Source organism: Macaca fascicularis, chromosome 4 (assembly GCF_037993035.2).
Source record: "Macaca fascicularis isolate 582-1 chromosome 4, T2T-MFA8v1.1".
NCBI lineage: Eukaryota > Metazoa > Chordata > Mammalia > Primates > Cercopithecidae > Macaca > Macaca fascicularis.
The window spans coordinates 146,355,218-146,372,041 of record NC_088378.1 but is presented as its reverse complement, the minus strand read 5'-3'; the positions used below and the strand labels follow the sequence as shown (position 1 = coordinate 146,372,041).

Below are 16,824 nucleotides of genomic sequence, written 5' to 3'. Positions count from 1 at the left end.
GCCTGTAGTTCTAGCTACTGTAATCCTTGCTCCTGTACTCCTCCTTGGGGAGTTCGAGGCTACAGTGAGCCAGCATCATGCCGCTGCTCTCTAGCGTGGGCAACAGAGCCAGATCCCATCTCAAAAAATACATATATTGTTTCTAAATTGGACTTTTCCTCTCCCACTTCTCTTTCTTTAGAGGGCAATTCTAATTTTCATTGAGGAACTAAGCTGGGATTTGTCATGAGGCCTACAGACTGCAGTTAAAATAACTACTTTATTAGAGGCCTCAGCTTCTCTATTTTATTATTTTTAAAATTTTTTATTCTTTTTGTAAAAAATGGAATGCTTTGGTCGGGCACGGTGGGTCACACCTGTCATCCCAGCCCTTTGGGAGACTTGAGGCGAATGGATCGCCTGAGGTCAGGAGTTCAAGACCAGCCTCGCCAACATGGTGAAACCCCGTCTCTACTAAAAATACAAAAATTAGCCGGGTATGGCGGCGGGCGCCTTTAATCTCAGCTCCTCGGGAGGCTGAGGCAGGAGAGTTGCTTGAACCCAGGAGGCGGAGGTTGCAGTGAGCCAAGATTGCGCCACTGCACTCCAGCCTGGGCGACAAGAGCGAGACTTTGTCTCAAAAAAAAAAAAAAAAAAAAAAAAGAATGCTTCACAAATTTGCCTGTCATCCTTGTGCAAAGGCCGTGCTAATCTTCTCTGCATTGTTCCAGTTTTAGTGTAAGTGCTTGCCGAAGGGAGCACAGCTCTGTCCATTTTATTTCATGTTTCTTGGGCTCACTGCCCCATTATGGTGTAAGCCCTTCGATGGTGGAGCTTCTTCTGTCTGTTTACTGTTGGATCACCAGCACCTAGAACTCTGCCTGGCACATAGTGGGTACCCAATAAATATTTCCGGTATGTTGGATGAATGAATTGCCTCTCTCCTTTCTTGTCTCCAAAGTTGGTATCCACCAGTATACCACCCTGTGAAAACAGCAGAGGTGACTGCATTTTAGAGGCCTTGCAGAGGACTTATTAAACACTTACTGTGGGATTCTATCCCCATAACTTCTTAATTTGCTTATTTATATTTTTAAAATCAACAAATAAAGATATATATATTTATGATGTACGAAATGATGTTTTGTTCTATGTGTACATTGTGGGAAGGCTAAATCAAGCTAATTAACATATCCATTACATCACATACTTATCTTTTTCTTTTTGTGGCGAGAACATTTAAAATCCACTCTCTTAGCAATTTTCAAGTATTCAATAACGTTGTTATTAACTGTAGTCACCATGTTGGACATAGCACAACTTCTGAATTGGTAGGCCTGGGAAGAACAGAATTTGCCTCTAATTGATTCCCTGGAGATGGGAATTTAATGCTTAATTTAAGGGATTAAGCATTGTATTCGATCAATTGAACTCACGATGAAACTATTATAGATGTCTAAGAAAGCTGTTTCTAATGTCCACAGAAGCAAAATGACTTATCTAAGATTCTCCAGGTAGTTAGTGACCAGTTCTAGTGCTGTCTGAAATTCGTATTCAGGTCCCCTGACTTCTAGTCAGTGATATTCCGACCCATGGCATCCTGACTGCTAACCCTTGCTAAGAACATTTGAAGTAGGTCACCTCTGACCTTTGTTTATGTTTAGAAAAGTTGTGGTAGAGGCCTTCTATCAAGTACGCGCTGCACCGGGTTTAGTAAAATACATAAGCTACTCCCCATTTTTGTTGCTGTTGTTTTTGCTTCGGCGTTTTAAAGTTTTTATTACAGTATAACATCCACACCGAAAAGTACACAAATCCTCCATAAACTCCGACCGAGAGGCAAGACAAGCCAGCCTACCCACGCTCCCCGCCCCCTCCACCCGCCCCGCCAACAGTAACCACGTGCTAGGAGATTTGCAGCAGAACGCAAAGAGTAGGGACCAGCGAGCACCTTGTTCCAGCAAAAAACTGGAGTAAGCCTAAAACTTCCTGGGAGTTCAGTGTAAATTTAAGCCAGGTAGTCTAGCAATGTCGAGTTCAACAGGATTGCCATTATTTTAACTAGAATTCAGTTGAGAGTAGGGCGCGATCGGGCGATCGCCGTCTTCCGCTGTAGTCACTCGGCCCTGAGCTTGCTCACGCCCGCCCCTCGCTCCGCCCCGCCCCGCTGCTCCCCGCCCCGCCCGCCGCCGCCCTCCCCGCGCAGCCTGCGAGCGACTCGGCGTTCCCTCGGGAGGCGCCGCTCTGTGGCCCAGACAACCAGTCCTATGCAGTGCTTCAACTCCGGATCGCCGTCCGAGGCAGTTCGTGGAGTGGCGGCTTACCTTTTAACCCAGTAATGCCCATATCTTGAGAAAAAGAGAAACAAGGGGGTGGGCAGGGGTGGGGACTGAGGGGGCAGGTGGAGGAGGAACGAATAGGGTTTAGATAGACACAGAAATGAGTGCTGAGCAGACAATACAACACGGCAGTCAGGATGGCCGAGCGGTCTAAGGCGCTGCGTTCAGGTCGCAGTCTCCCCTGGAGGCGTGGGTTCGAATCCCACTCCTGACAGGTGCTAGTTTTAGTTTTTCGAGTATAAGTGTACGGTAAGTTTTCCTACCTGCTCTTTTAAAATATAAATTTTCCGAGTTCCGGAATAAAAGCGCTCTGTTTTTATTAGCCACTGCAAGGATAGCAAAAAGTACTCTGTACTCACAAAATAATTTCAGAACCTACTGTTGTTTTGAAATCTCACGTCCTTTCCCTGTTTCTCCTCTGTCTCTAGTTGTCTTTCCCTCTCCCTCCTTCACATGCAGAGTTGAATGAATGTTACTCTTCAGTTCATGGCTCATTATCATTACTGTAGGGCTCTTCTTTATTTAGTTATAGATTTCTTTTTAATTCCCTTTCCTCAGTCTCATTCCCCACCTCATCCTGACTCCCCATAAGAAATCACTGCAAGAGTTCCGGTCCGGCAGAGAGCGCGGAGAGACGCTGAGCGCGGCCCCGCTCCTCCTGGGCATCCCAGGCCCTCCGGCCCCGGGTCGGCGGGTGAGCTAGGGGACCCCGAGACAGGCCGCGCCCTCTGCCCTGCAGATACGGGAGGCCTCTGCTGTGACTGGGCCCAGGCCTTGAAGCGGCGTTGAACCTCTCTTCTCCACCCTACCTCGGTGACTGATGGCGGCGTTGGCCTCTCCCAGCCCGTACCCCGCCGGCCGTCGGGTCTCCCGGCCCAAGCGTGCCGGGCGTGGCGGCGGGAGTGCCGGGCCGGGAAGCATGCCGGCCGCTCGAACGCTGCGCGGCGGAGGCCGTTAAGGCGTGGAGGGCCCGGGAAGGCGGCCTAGGGACGCAGGCAGGCTCGGCCGCCTCTTTAGGCCACGGAACCGCCAGATCTGGGTCCCGGGTGACCTCTCTGTCGCCGTTGGGCGAGACCTACCTAGTCCTGACGACAACGGACAAAGGCCTTAACGGGCCTGCGAGGTGAGCTAAGTCCCGAACGACAACGGGTGGAACGGTTAGCGGATATCGGGCGGTTGGTCTTCGTACTACCAGACCTCGCTGTCGGAAGAGAGAAATGGTAGAATGACAGGCCACGTTTGGCCCATTGGAAATGCCCACCACCCTCTGGGAAGATTTACTGGCCGTTATGGAAGGCCTGTGTATATAATATGAAAAAGCTGCTCTCAACTCCACCCTAACCTTTTAATAGAAAACATTTGTCACATCTAGCCCTTCTAGATGGAAAGAGGTTGCGGACGTATGATAGAGTTAGAAAGTCACACATCTTGTAAATTCTCATTTATTTAAAAGAAATCGTAGAAAATACATGTCTTCTGGAAATGACTTTTGGAAATGGAGTTGTTAGACGGCCTCTGGAAGCGATACGTCCACGTTTGTTCAGTGGGTTAGATGACATGGAGCTGGAAGACCCGAAAAGGAAGAAAAGAAGGTTCTATGCTAGACTGGTCATATTTAGAAGATATTTTCGTATTCTATCCAGTATTTTGTGTGCATTTTATTCCTCACTACTGTGTATATAGTTGACAATGCTAAGCTTTTTGAAATGTCTATTCTTTTTAGATATTCTGAAGTGTCTGATATATGTTAGAATTAGAGGTAGTAAAATCACATTTTGTAAATATCTTTTTGTTACAATTCATAGAAATGTTGTTTTTTGGGGGAATGGCCAAATCACCTCTTGAGTAATACTCATTGTGTTTGTGCAGTGGTTCAGGGGAACAGAGAGGAGGGGAGGTGCAGAGAGCTGTATGCCATCCTACTTACAGTGAGGCAGGATGAATCACTATGTCTGTGCATTTTGTTTTACTTATCTGTGTGTATAGTATACATAAAGGACAAATGAGTCCTAATTTACAACATCTAGTCTTTCTGGATGTTAAAGAGGTTGCCAGTGTATGACAAAAGTAGAGTTTGTAAACTAATATATTTTGTACATTTTGTTTTACAAGTCCTAGGAAAGATTGTCTTATGAAAATTTGAGCATTCTTGCCCACTGGGTTGATGGAGATAGGAAGGGTTATTGGCCAGAATGTTCACATTTGGAAGACTCTTTCATATTATAACTGTTGTTACATGTTTGCAGTTTATTCAAGACTGCTGTGTACATAGTGGACAAATTAACTCCTTACTTGAAACATCTAGTCTATCTAGATGTTTAGAAGTGCCTGGTGTATGTTAAATGTAGAGGCAGTAAAATACCACTTTGTAAATATCTTTTTGCTAAAATTCACAGGAAATGCTTTTGGAAATTGAATTGCGAAGCCACCTTTGTAAGCAGTATAGTACTGTCTATACTTGTTCAATGGTTTAGAGGAGGTGGGAGGGAAGAAATTGCAAAAGATAATATGCTGGTGTGTTCATACTTGGACATTTTCAGACACCATTTTTCTGTATGTTTTGTGTATTTTGTTTTGCTGTGTATATAGTGTATATAATGGACAAATAGTCCTAATGTTTCAACATCTAGTCTCTTGGTGTTAAAGAGGTTGCCAGTGTATGACAAAGTAGTAAAATTAGCATATTTTGTATACTTTGTGTTGAAATTCATAGGGAAACTTGTCTTCTGTAATTGACTTTTGCATAGGAATTTGTTCAACAATCTTTAAGCATTACACGTGCCTGTACTTGTCCACTGGATTGAAGGCAGAGAAGGAAGAGTAGAGGGAAGGATTCAAGGCCGAAATGGTCACATTTAGAAGATAGCTCAGATGATAACCATTGTTATGTGTGTGCAGTTTTATTTAACAGTGCTGTGTACGTGGTAGACAAGTTATGAAATGTCTAGCCGGGCGCGGTGGCTCAAGCCTGTAATCCCAGCACTTTGGGAGGCCGAGACGGGCGGATCACGAGGTCAGGAGTTCGAGACCATCCTGGCTAACACGGTGAAACCCCGTCTCTACTAAAAAATACAAAAAACTAGCCGGGCGAGGTGGCGGGCGCCTGTAGTCCCGGCTACTCAGGAGGCTGAGGCAGGAGAATGGCGTAAAAACCCGGGAGGCAGAGCTTGCAGTGAGCTGAGATCCGGCCACTGCACTCCAGCCTGGGCGACACAGCGAGACTCCGTCTCAAAAAAAAAAAAAAAAAAAGAAATGTCTAGTCTTTAGATATTTGGAAGTGCTTGATGTATTTTAAAGTAGTATTAGAATAACACTTTTTGTAAATAGCTTTTAAAAACTGATGGGAAATGCTGTTTGGAAGTGGAATTGTTGAACCACGTGGGAGGTGGGAGGGAAGAAATTGCAAAAGGTTTTGCCATTGTTTATTAGAACATTTCAGCTTAATCCATTGCCTATATGTTACATGCATTTCATTTAACTTTGCTATACTGTATATATTGTGTATATACTGGACAAATGAGTCCTGATTTTATAATATCTGGTCTGTAGCTATTAAATAGGTTGCCAATGTATGACAAAAGTAGAGTTAGTAAACGCATTTTGTACATTTTGTTAAAATTCATAGAGAGGCTGTCTTCTAAAAAGGACTTTTGGAAGTGAAATAACGTCAGCTTGAAGTGACACATGTGCCTATATCCACCAGTTTGGTGGTGGAGAGGAGTTGGAAGGAATGAAGGGTTCTAGACCAGAATGTTCCTATTTAGGAAACACTTTCACATATAACCATTGTTACATGTGTGTAGTTTATTCCGTAGTGCTATGTATATAGTGGACAAACTTAAGTCCTTATTTGAAACATCTCGTCTTGCTAGATGTTTAGAAGTGCACAAAGTATGTTAAAAGTAGATGTAGTAAATAACACGTTTTGTAGTTATCCTTTTGATATGAAATATTGTCTTGGAAATTGAACAATTCTCTGAGAAGTACACATGATGATATTTGTGCTGGTTCAGGGTAAAGGAGGAGCACAAAGTACAAAGGGCTTTCTACTGGTGTCCAGTGTGTTTATGATGAGGCATATTGACCATTGTCCCTTAGGTCTGCATTTTTATTTACTGTGCTGTGTATATAGTGTATATAAGCAGACGTAGGAGTCCTAATTTACATTTAGTCGATGTTAAAGATGTTGCCAGTGTATGACAAAAGTAAAGTTAGTAAACGAATACATTGAGTACACTTTGTGTTAAAATTCATAGGGAACATTTCTTAAAAACAGAAGTGAAATTGTTAAAATCCCCCCTAAGCATTACAGATGGCTTATAGCTGTCAACAGGGTTGGTAGAGGTCAGAAAGGGAAGGGTTCTAGGCCAGAATATTCCTATTTAGAAGATACTCAAATTATAGTCTATGTTATGTATATATACCATTTATTCAATGCTACTGTATATATAATGGAAAACTTCAGTGCAGTTTGAAACACCTAGCCTTTCTAGGTGTTTAAAAGTGCACAACAGCCAGGTGCAGTGGCTCACACCTGTAATCCTGGCACTTTGGGAGGCCTAGGCAGGCGGATCACAAAGTCAAGGGATTGAGACCATCCTGGCCAACACGGTGAAACCCCATCTCTACAAAAATTAGCTGGTCATGGTAGCGCGTGCCTGTAGTCCCAGCTACCTGGGAGGCTGAGGCAGGAGAATCGCTTGAACCCGGGAGGCAGAGGTTGCAGTGGGCGGAGATCATGCCACTGTATTATCCAGCCTGGCAACAGAGCAAGACTCTGTCTCAAAAAAAAACAAAACAAAACAAAAAAAAACGGTGCACAACATGGGTTAAAAGTAGAGGGTTAAAGTAACACGCCTCTAAGCATTTGTTTTCAGTACTTCTAGGAGTGGTTGCATTTGGGAATGGAACTGTTAAAACTTGATGCTTAGGAGTGTATGCTGACTATTCATTGGGTAGTGAAGTAGAGGAGGGGAGGAGGTATGCAGGGAGAAGGGTTCTGTGCCCCTGAGTTAGATTAGTTCAGATAGTCTAACCATTGTTCTATATGTGCATTTTAGTTAATATTGTGTATTAAAGGATAAACAACTCTTAATGCTCAAAGTATGTTAAAAATAGGTGTAGTGAATCCGTCCCTTTGGGAATGTCCTTCTGTTAGTTTTTAGGAAAGCCTGTCTTCTGGGAGTGACCTTTATTAGTCCACCTCTTGGAGCTAGACGTCCTAAACTTAGTTACTGGGGATGGTGGAAGAGGGAGAAGAGGAAGGGTGAAGGGAAGGGCTCTTTGCTAGTATCTCCATATCTAGAAGATGGTTTTAGATGATAACCACAGGTCTACATGAGTATTTTTAGTAAAGTGCCTGTGTTTATTGTGGACAAAGTTTATTATTTTGCAACATCTAACCTTTATGAATGTCTGAGGTGACAACATATGATAAAAACTAGAGCTAGTGGGCCGGGTACGGTGGCTCACGCCTGTAATCCCAACACTTTGGGAGGCCGAGGCAGGTGGATCACAAGGCTAAGAGATCGAGAACATCCTGGCCAACGTACCGAAACCCCGTCTCTACTAAAAATACAAAAATTAGCTGGGCGTGGTGGCGCGCACCTGTGGTCCCCGCTACTCAGAAGGCTGAGGCAGGAGAATCGCTTGAACCTGGGAGGCGGATGTTGCAATGAGCCGAGATCGCGCCACTGCACTCCAGCCTGGGCAACAGAGTGAGACTCCATCTCAAAAAAAAAAAAAAAACCAAAAACTAGAGCTAGTGAATTAGCCAATTTGTAAACACCTTTGTTATAATTGATAGAAAAGATGCATCTTGGACATGGAATTGTTAAACCACCTCTGAGCAGTATATTTCAGGACTTGTTCATTAGGTTGGCAGCAGAGGGGCAGAAGGAAGTATACAGGGAGAGAGAGATGTATGCAGATGTGTCCATATGTGTCCTTATTTACATTTTGATGATAGCCATTGATGTATGCATCTCTTTTGGCTGTACTATAGGAATACATTAAGTAAGTTAATGGAAATATACCTTGCTTATATTATAATGGTATAGCTCTGCTAATGAATTCTCTTAGAAACATTATATTTAGTGTATTCTGTTGCTGTATGTTTCATTTTAAATTGAGCATTAAGGGAATGCAGCATTTAAATCAGAACTCTGCCAATGCTTTTATCTAGAGGCATGTTTTTATCTAGAGGCATTTTTGTCTTCTATGAAATTTTTGTCCCAAGACAGGCAGGATTACATTTTTTTTTTTAACAGATTGAGTTGGTGTAGTGTATTCTTGGTTATCAAAATACTCGCATAGCTTTGGGATTTTGAAAAATATTCATGATGTGTGAAAAATCATGATACATACTGTACGATATCAGTCCCCTAAGATTGGATGTTGTGCCTACACACGCAAAGGACCTAGAAGAACATGTCAAACAATAAACTGCTTGTGATTGTGAATGACTTTGTTCTTTGCTTCTTGTGGTTTTCAGTTTCCTATAATGCACATATTAACATATTAACTTTTAAAAATACAGGTTGTTTTAAAAGCCTGTTTAAAAGAAAAAAGAAATCACTGGAAAAGGCATCCTTTTCTTTGTATATGCTTTTGTAGAACAGTTATGATTGGTTTGGGTGAATGTGTTTTTAATTTACATAAGTGGTACTGTGTCATAGATCTCTTTCTTATTCCATTAGTACTGCAGTTTTGAGTTATGTTGCTGTGTGTACATCTAAACCAATTATTTTAATTGCTGCATAGAGGTCTGCAATGTGAAGTCACCTACTCTCCCACTTTACCACTACAAATAAGGGTTCCATCAATGAACATCTTCGTACATTTCAATTATGAGGCTGTGTAAGATTTTCCTTGAGATACAGCAGGAACACATTGCAGGTCATGAGATCTGACAATCTACTAATTTTGCAGTTCAGAACAGGACCTGGGACCCAGGGAGCATGATGTAGACACACAGAAGTTCATGGTTAATGACATCTCCAGAAATATTCCTCAAATTCAAGTTTCCTGATGTTCAGCCTGATTATCTTGAGCATTAATAGCTACCATTAGAAACATGAATAGGCAATGTTTCTATTTTGAGCTCATAATTTACTGCAAAGCTTCAATCAAAAACCTCAGATGACTGGAATTTTCTCTTCATCATTCCTTTTTAAAAAAGAAATTCAATCTGATTACCAAGTTACCAAAGCAGAATACAGAGTCAATCTGTTTTATGATCATTGATATTCAAAATTTTTCTGCTAAAATTTCTCTCCTAAAACTCTCAAAATTCACAAAAACATTCAAGCATGCACTAAAAGAAAAATGAATTGATATGTGTTAGAAAGATCATCATCAACAAGGCTAGAAAAGAATAAAGTTCCCTCTTATTGCCCAAGTATTCACTCCACATATTCACTCCATTTCTGCCTACCCTGACATTCTGATCAAACATGGCTTTGAATCCCTCCTTCAGAGGTGGCAACATAAGACAAAGGAAGAAATGGCAAATAGGTGTACCACCTAGGGTAGCAGAAAAAACACTTAAAGGTGCTTGGAAGGCCAGCAGATTAGTCGAATTCAATTCAGGCTGCCTAGGCCCATCTCTGGATGCTGCCGCTTGTCGCCTACTTACCTTCCAGGAAAGTGACTTTGCATCCTTGTGCCTCAGTGCCCTTCTCTTTAAAACAGAGGAAATAATTGCACCTTTCCTTATAACTATGCAGTAAGGATTACATGACTTGGAATATGTAAAAAGATTAGAAGAGTGTCTGGCAAATAACAAATGCCTGGTACATTATATTTTTTTTTTCATAATTGAGTACCTGCTTGTATTAGGGTCCTTCAGAAATACCGAACTAATAGTCTATCTATCTATTAACTATGTATGTATGTATGTATGTATGTATGTATGTATGTATCTATCTATCTATGCCTGTCTATCGAGAGAGAGACAGTAATTTATGATAAAGAATTGGTTCACACAATTATGGAGGAGGCTGAGAAGTCCCACAATCTGCCATTTGCTAGCTGGAGTCCCAGAAAAGCAGGTCATATAATTCAGTCTGGATCTGAAGGCCCGAAAGCCCCAGGAGTCAATGATGTAAATCCCAATCCCAATCCCAATCCAAGAGCAGGAGGAAAAAAATGAGATGTCAAGCAGTGGGATAGGGGGAGAAGAGGCGAATTCCTCCTTCCTCAACCTTTGTTCTATTAAGGCCCTCAGCGAATGGGAGAGATCATACTGGGGAGGGCAATCTACTTTACTGAGTCCCTGATTCAAATGATAATCTCATCCAGAAACACCCTGAGATAAGTTCTCGCGCTGTCACCTAGGCTAGAGTGCAGTGGCGCAACCAGGGCTCACTGCAGCCTCGATCTTCTGGGCTTAAGCATTCCTCCCACCTCAGTCTCATGAGTAGCTGGGACTACAGGTGTATACCACCACACCTAACTAATTTTTTATTTTTTTTTTTTTTTTGTAGCGACATGAGGGTCTCACTATGTTGACCAGGCTGGTCTCAAACTCCTGGGCTCAAGCGATCCTCCTATCTTGGCCTCCTCCCAAAGTGCTGGGAGTACGGGCATGAGCCACCAAGCCCAGCCAGAAACAATGTGTAATCTGAGTATCTAATGGACCAGTCTAACTGACACATAATATTAATCAACACACTGCTGTTGGCCAGGCCCTGTGCTGGTCTCTGGAGATACAGCAGTGAAGAAGACAGGCACAGCCCCTGCGTTGAGAAGTAAACAGGCTAGCTCAGATAGATATGAAGCAAGTAGATGAGCATTGCTGCTTAGAATGCAATGGGAAACACAGTCCCTTCTAGTTCCACCTGCCCATAGGAGAACCTCAGCAGCCGAGCTAGAGGCCCTACTTAATCCACAACTTGTAAATTCAAATGCTATCCAAACTGCTTCGGTAAGGCATTGTCTTTTTAAAAGAAAGCATGAAACACCTGACACTTATCAACTGCCAAGTCCAATGTTCTCTAGCTATCTCCAGACAAAAAACAGTTTTAAGACTTGCACATACCCTCACCTAACTACCTTCCACTTCTCTGAACTGCGCATTCTCTTCCTCACCTTTAGTTACACAGTATTTCCTTTGCCCAGAGCGTCTATTCCACTCCTTCTCCCACATCTACCCTCTTGCCTTGATAAGTTCTATGTCTCCCTTGTGGCTCAGTGCGGGTATCACTTCTTCCATAAAGTCTTCCTTCCACCTTCGCCCAATCAGGGTTTTTGTTTGTTTTTCTGTTTTGTTTTGAATTTTTCAGCCTCAACCTCCTGAGCTCAAGAGATCCTTCCGCTTCAGCCTTCCGAGTAGCTAGGGCTACAGGTACACACCATTATGCCAGGCTAATTTATTTTATTTTATGTAGAGATGGTGTCTTGCTATGGACTATGTTGCCCAAGCTGGTCATGAGCTCCTGGCTTCAAGTGATCCTCCTACCTTAGCATCCCAAAGTGCTGAGACTACAGAGGTGATCCCCACTGCACCCAGCCCCAACACAGGTTTGTTTCCAAATGTAACTGCAGGCCTAAGCAGTGGCCCAAGCCTGTAATTCCAACACTCTGGAAGACCTAGGCCAGAGTATGGCTGGAGCCCAGGAGTTGGAGAAGAGCCTGGACAATATTATGAAACCTTATCTCTATAAACAAAACACAAAAATCACCTGGACGTGGTGGCAAACACGTAGTGGCACACACTGGTAGGCCTAGCTATTCAGGAGACTGAAGCAGGAGGATTTCTTGAGACCAGGAGTTCAAGACTGCAGTGAGTTAGGATTGTGCTATTGCACCCGAGCCTGGGCAACTGACCCAAACCCTGTCCCTAAAAAAAAAATAAATAAATAAGCAAATGTGGGGCTGAGTGTAGTGGCTCATGCCTGTAATCCCAGCACTTTGGGAGGCCGAGGCAGGTGGATCACTTGAGGTCAGGAGTTCGAGACCAGCCTGGCCAACATGGTGAAGCCCGTCTCTACTAAAAATACAAAAAGTAGCCGGGCGTGGTGGTGGGTGCCTGTAGTACCAGCTACTCGGCAGGCTGAGGCAGGAGAATCGCTTGAACCTGGGAGACAGAGGTTGCAGTGAGTCGAGATCACGCCATTGCACTCCAGCCTGGGCAACAGAGAGAGACTCCATCTCTAAATATATAAACAAATAAATAAGCAAATGTGGCTCAAAGCACCCTGTACTCCCAATGGTATTACATCCCACTATACTATAACTGCCATTAAATTGTTTTCCCCTCCCATTAGCCTCTTCACCCATGTGTGATCAGCATGGTAACTGCCACATAATTGGTCATTGACAAATAGCCACTCACTAGACAAACAAGCATCTGATTGCAAACCGTTTCCACTTTTACATATAAATTGTTTCCATGATTTATCCATTTATGGAGAGCTAGGAAGACATAGGCTTTTGGGAAAGATGGTGAGACTCATCACCTGGAATATTCAATAGCTTCAGTAGCCAGTACCACTACTGCCAACTCAGTAGTAGAGACCATGCAATCTGTTGAGGGCCACTTGGCTACAAGCCTCCTATAAAGGTATTTCTGGAGCTGACAGAGCAGGAGAGTGGAAATGAGGCAGGGTTGGTAAGGGAATGAATTAGTGATTTAGTGTTGACATCTGCACCAGTGATCCAGCCTGTCTTATCATTTGAGGGAAGTTTGTATCTGGGCCTAGGGAAAAAGAACAGAAGATGGAAGGCTCTAGTGAAAAAAAAAAGAGTCTGCCTGTCCATTGCTGCTTGATGTTTGTAAAGAAAAGTGGGGAATTGGCCGGGTGCGGTGGCTCAGGCCTGTAATCCCAGCACTTGGGAGGCCAAGGAGGGCAGATCACTTGAGGTCAGGAGTTCAAGACCAGCCTGACCAACATGGTGAAACCCCATCTCTACCAAAAATACAAAAATTATCTGGGCATGATGGTGGGCGCCTGTAATCCCAACTACTCAGGTGGCTGAGGCAGGAGAATCACTTGAACCCTAGAGGCAGAGTTTGCAGTGAGCCGAGATCACACCATTGCATTCCAGCCTGGGTGACAGAGCGAGGCTCGGTCTCAAAAAAAAAACCACAAAAAAGAAAAGTGGGGAATTAAGCTGCAGAATGGGAGTAGAAAGTCTCCATAAAAGTAGAGTTGCTTCTGAGCTGTTCCTCCAAGTGTTGGGATTTTGTCTCCAGAGCTAGCACAGGAAATCATATTTCAAGCTTTGACAATCTACACAAAATAATATGCTCTGAAGGCAAAAGCCAAAGAAGTGGAACTTTCTGTGCCAGGTGAGCTGGGGGCTGGGTTTTGGGAGATGGGTAAGAGGGTTGGTAATAGTTACAGTGAACTTCCATTTTCTTGTGTTCCTATGTGGAGAACTTCTTCTAAGAGTAAAACTGACTTCTTTCCTACTTCTCAATTTCTCTTTCTTCCTCTTGGAGAATTTGGGAGAAGGCATCTCAACCCTTCCTGGACTTCTTCAGGTCAGCCTGCTCTAGTGGGCTCCATAAGCAAATGGAGGCTTCTCTCTGACAGCTTCTTTTCTCAAGTCTCGGTGACAAATATTTGTTTTTGCTTTGATTTGTTCCTTTCCAAAAAACTCTGAGTACAATGCAATCTTTTAAAATAGCGAATCACAACTTGTTTTATGTGGCCAGATCTTACTGTCTGCTGTGAATTTTCAGAGATGCTACAGCCTTCTCAACAACAGATTATCAATCATTCCAAAGATTGACCTTCCAAAAACATTACCTGCAGATTCTAACAATGAATCTGTTTAGGATGTCCCCAGGAAAGAAAAAAGAATGACCAAAGATTGTGATGTTGCTTGTAGTTTAAATTTGGTGTTTACCTTCGGCTTTCCCTCGTTCTTCTCGTACATGTTTTAAGAATACAACATGTGGAAGAAAAATGTAAGAAAAACAAGAAATTCACAATTTCATTATTCTAAAAGAAAGCCAAATTGATGTTTGCTTTTTTCATAAGCAAGTTGGTTTCACACCGGACGCATATAAAACACTTCGAAGGAGCCCCACAGCGGAAAATAACCTTTCACGTTACATTTCAAAGGTTCCATACATTTCAAAGGTTCCATGAGTACTTCGAAGGCAGGAAAACTACGACAGGCCCCGCTGGGATTCGAACCCAGGATCTCCTGTTTACTAGACAGGCGCTTTAACCAGCTAAGCCACGGAGCCACTATGCTTGCTTCTCTGCAAATGAGCATAGAAAAGAGATGATCTTTGCCTTTGTTTTGTGCATTGATTTACTTTCTTGTTACTGAGGTTTCAAAGTACCCAGACACTTCTTCAGACACTGAAGATTAACCTTGGCTTCGCCCCAAAAGACCTAAGAAACCGCTCAGTTGCAGGATAACGAAGTTTTTCGCTCGGGGGAGGTGAGAGGTGAGGAAAACACTGGCGATAGCCTGACCCCCGCCCCGGGGCGAAACAGCAAGCAGCTCATCCTAACGTGGGTGGGTAAAGTATGACCTCGGGCTTCAGTGAGAAGAGGGTAGGAAAGCGGGTAGCCAGCCACCTTTACAGAACACTCCTCCAAGTCGTGTAATACATTTACACCAGAGCACTTACGGCACCAAGAACTGATCCTAGCAGGAAGCAAGCTATTTGTTTCTTATTTCATGGCTTTTAAATTAAACTAGAATTAGATTAAAATTCCAGTCATTCCTTACCCCATTTCTTTCCGTTAAAACTGGGCTCCCCCTACCTGCTTAAAGATAACTAATGGAGTTCCAGAGTTGCTTCTTCAAAACGCAAGATTTGGCCGGGCGCGGTGGCTCACGCCTGTAATCCCAGCACTTTGGGAGGCCGAGGCGGGTGGATCACGAGGTCAGCAGATCGAGGCCATCCTGGCTAACACGGTGAAACCCCGTCTCTACTAAAAATACAAAAAATTAGCCGGGCGTGGTGGTGGGCGCCTGTAGTCCCAGCTACTCGGGAGACTGAGGCAGGAGAATGGCGTGAACCCCGGAGGCGGAGCTTGCAGTGAGCCGAGATCACGCCACTGCACTACAGCCTAGGCGACAAAGCGAGACTCCGCCTCAAAAAAAAAAAAAACAAAAAAAACAAAAAAAAAAACAAAAAAAAAAAAACAAAAAAAAACCCAAAAAACCCGGCAAGATTTAAGAATTAACAACTTAATCTTGGAAAGAGATAAAGAAGTTCCCTTCCCGGTATAGCTACACAGAAAGAGAAGCTTTCTTGTCCTGATACTTGACCAAAGGATCTGATTTGATGTGTCAAATTATCATTATATATGTGTGTGTGTGTGTGTGTGTGTGTGTGTGTGTGTGTGTGTGTGTACATAGAGAGAGAAAAAAAATTCTATATCGTCATGGGGGCTTATGTGTTCCCAACTTATTCTGTTCTCTATTAAAAATAAATCTGATCTTGGGAGTATAATTTGAACAAAGGGGTTTAAGGAAATTCTGAAGAGTATCCAAATTGTTGGCACAGCTGTGAAAGTAACTTCCCAAATGAAACCTGTAATTATATTTGGCTTTTTTACTTGAAATCTGTTGTCCTGGTGATTATGCTGAAACAGACATTTCAGTATTTCTTAGCTGTATCAATATTTGGAGGATTTCTCTGTCACAATCTAAGGCAGACACTGGCATGTACCTTTGCCTATATATGTGATGGGGGGAACAGTAAAAGGCCACGCCGACTAGAGTTTTCATTTTTATAAAAAGATGCAAGTCTATGAACTCAGCACTCACTTTGATTGAGACTCATGGAATAAGCACTTATTACTTTATTATTATACGATTAGCCATCATATTATGAGTGTGCTTGGAGCCAATATAATCATCATAAATAGCACAGTCACACCTAAAATGGCTTTAATCCAACTGTGGCAGGCACTAGACAGCAGAGCCAATAGTATTTTATTTTGGTTTTTCCTTTGACTGGCAGCTGACGAAGTTTGCACAGAATTTCTAGGATGTCAAAGGAGTTGTTTAGCCAGAGATAAGCCTTGGAAGCAAATTGAGACTTTGAGCAATCATTTACAGAACTCTTGGTGTGAACCGTATCTTCTTTTCAGTTCCCACTGTGATTAGGATGAACCGTGGAACTCTCACGTTGGCTCCGCTCCACACATCTGAAATTGGAGAGGATGCAGGTGGCTGTGTCACAGCCTGCTGACAGTCATGTAAAACAATGTGAGAGTGGCAGATGGTGCAGTTTTCCATATGCCTGGCAGTGAAACTGAAAAAAAAACTGTGCACTGAAACACAGAGGAGAAGAGTCCACCACTGTGATAGTTGTATGTGTCAACTTAGCTAGGCTATATAGTACCCAGTTATTCAATTAAACGCTAATCTACATGTTTCTGTGAAGTTATTTTGTAAATGTGGTCAACAATCAGTTAACCTTAAATAAAGATTTTCCTTTATGTAGATGGGCCTTATCCAATCAGTTAAAAGGCTTTGAGAGCAAAACTAAGACTTCCCTAAGGAAGAAGAAATTCTGTTTCAAGAC

The 16,824-nt window shown here is 43.0% G+C and overlaps 3 non-coding genes across 3 annotated transcripts; 1 reads left to right on the top strand and 2 right to left on the bottom strand.

The window, feature by feature from the left end:
- Positions 1 to 633: 633 nt before the first annotated feature.
- Positions 634 to 741, bottom strand: LOC123573139 (U6 spliceosomal RNA). The gene has a single exon (XR_006697888.1). It is a non-coding gene; the product is annotated as a U6 spliceosomal RNA (small nuclear RNA).
- Positions 742 to 2,449: 1,708 nt separating this feature from the next.
- On the top strand, positions 2,450 to 2,532 carry TRNAL-CAG (transfer RNA leucine (anticodon CAG)). Its single transcript has one exon. It is a non-coding gene; the product is annotated as a tRNA-Leu (tRNA).
- An 11,914-nt stretch (positions 2,533 to 14,446) lies between these two features.
- On the bottom strand, positions 14,447 to 14,520 carry TRNAT-AGU (transfer RNA threonine (anticodon AGU)). The gene has a single exon. It is a non-coding gene; the product is annotated as a tRNA-Thr (tRNA).
- Positions 14,521 to 16,824: the final 2,304 nt, after the last annotated feature.